A 2,447-nucleotide genomic window follows, 5' to 3' on the forward strand; every position below is an offset into this window, starting at 1 on the left:
AAATAAAACCATAATCTTTACATTTTACATGTTTATTGCCTCAGGAAGATTTTCTTGAAAAAAAAAAAGTCCTCTTCCACAACACCCATTACAGTATTCACCCAGGGTCCCCCACCCCGTTTCGAGCTTGAAAGGATTTTATAGTAGTTAGTGATTTTTCGGCATGCTCCCTGGGTTACCAGGCTTCCAGCACAGCAGGCCATTTCTGATCAGCCAGCAGGTGTCACTGTGGGTTTGGGTGGCAATCCAAGTGACCAGAAAAAGAATGACAGAGAATACGGAGAGAAATGGAATAGAAAAACAAGTTCTGAGAGAAAAAGAAAAAATAAAAAAATAAAAAAAGCACTTAAAAATTCTGTGGCCCCTTTCTTCAGGACATCAAGAATTTTGTGTCACTTTTGCAGCTCCAAAAGCCCCAGAAACATGTTTACATACATAAAGGAAATTGAAGCCTCTAGACTGAAGTCACTGTATAAAGCAGTAGAGATGAACAAAGCTGAGAAATGGATTCTTGCCGACTGTTCCTAATTGCTCAGATCTTACCTGTGCATTTCATCCTTTTAAACCGTAGATATGCTTTATGTCAGAAATGCAGAACGCCTTCCAGCTTTTTGTTCGTAGGTTGTAGACTCAGAATGAGGTCTTGGCTATCTATAACCTCTGTGGTAAACCCCAGCGTTTCATCTGAAGAAGCACCCTGGGCCTTCTGTCTTCCTCGGATCTGGATTACTCATTTGCAACAAAGCCAGCCTATCCAAGTCACACAGATCTTCCCGAGTGCATGGAATTTTAATAAACAAAATTGAAATTGGTAAAATTAACACATATTTCTTGAGCAACTGTCAACTTTAAGAATGGATGGCGGATCTTTCCAGCTTCAGCCGGGCAGGCGTGGAGGCTCTTCTGGAAGGATGGCCGCGATGGCCGCCCAGGGAGAGCCGCAGGGCCAGTTGAAGCTCGTCCTGGCGGGTGCCGACGTTCTTGAGGAAGTGTGCGGCCACCCTGGGCGTGGAGGTGCACCGCTTTTCCATGCCAACAGAGGACCCACCAAGTTCAAGCATCACAGCCGGCCAGGAGGAGTTCGGGGCCTGCGCGAGGGCTACTACCTCCAAGCCCAGGGTGCCATTAGAATGCTGATGTAACCTCAAGAGTTACTTACAAGAACAAGGTACCTAGCTGGCATAGAGACCTGGTACGGAAAAACATCCCCACCGTGTTGAGTGGCAACAAGGTGGACATTAAGGACAGGAAGGTGAAGGCAAAATCTCTTGTCTTCCACCGGAAGAAGACTCTCCAGTACGGTGACATTTCTGCCAAGAGCAACCACAGCTCGGAGAAGCCTTTCCTCCAGCTTACCAGGAGGCTCACTGGCGATCCTGGCTTGGAGTTTGCGGCCACGCCGGCTCTGGCCACAGCGGAGGTGGTCAGGGACCCCGCTTTGGCAGCGCAGTGTGAGCGTGACGTAGACGCTGCTCACGCCCTCCGGGACCAGGATGACGACCTCCGAGGAAGTGAAGCTGGACACTGCGGCGGAGGTCCACGTCTAGGCAGCTGTCCTGTGATGTCAGCCTGCAGCCTGTGTGCCACTGTATTTAGCTAACAGATCGTGAGCTTCACTGCTTCACTGGGATGGAGGAGGAGATGAATGGGCTTCCGTGTGAATGTGGCAGGTGAAACACTTTTTTTTTGGACTTGCATATTTAGCTGTTTGGAACAGAGTTGTTTCCTTCCTGAATTTCAAAGACTGCACGGTCGCATCACAATACTCAGTGGTGAAATCTTGTTTGTTACTGTCATTCCCACTCTTTCCATTTAGAATCAGAATAAAGTTGTATTTCAAATAATCTAAGAAAGAAAGAAAGAAAAGAATGGATAGCCAATAAAACCTCCCTGAACAGAGAGGAATTCACAGCTGGCCTAATCTGAATAACAGGCTGGAAACTGATTTCTATTCTGGCTTGATAAATGAAAACAATGTCCATGTTATTGATACAGAGAGCAGGCAATTTGTTAAGAAAGATACAAAGCTTGAGTTCCTCAAGTAGGGCTCAAATAGTTCCTCAAATATAGGCAAAACATTTTACTCAAGTAAAGAAAAACAAAGCAAAAAAGGCTTTAAAGATGAAGATGAGTGTTTCTGGGCTCTGGAGAGAGTTTCTAGCCTTGGACTGTCTAGCCTCTACTCTTGTCACCTGTCTCACGTCATAGTTTGTGTCACAGTGAGATCATAGTATCTCACTGTCACAAGCCACACGAAGAAGAATAAAAACAGAGCCGACTTCAGCTATGTTGTGGACATCCTCCAGTTGCTTTGGGGTGGAGGGTAGAGGGTGTAGGGTGTAGGATTGAAACAGGGTCTCATTATGCAGTCCAGGCTGGCACCACAGGGGTATTCTACCATACTGAGCACACCTTGAACTTTCTACCTGATTTTAATCTCCTTGTCT

At 46.3% G+C, this 2,447-nt stretch overlaps 1 pseudogene; it reads left to right on the forward strand.

Moving 5' to 3' along the window:
- The first annotated feature begins 854 nt into the window (after nucleotides 1–854).
- Nucleotides 855–1,537, forward strand: LOC110552215 (GTP-binding nuclear protein Ran-like; annotated as a pseudogene).
- Nucleotides 1,538–2,447: the final 910 nt, after the last annotated feature.

Source organism: Meriones unguiculatus, chromosome 9 (genome assembly GCF_030254825.1).
Source record: "Meriones unguiculatus strain TT.TT164.6M chromosome 9, Bangor_MerUng_6.1, whole genome shotgun sequence".
NCBI classification, from domain to species: Eukaryota; Metazoa; Chordata; class Mammalia; order Rodentia; family Muridae; genus Meriones; species Meriones unguiculatus.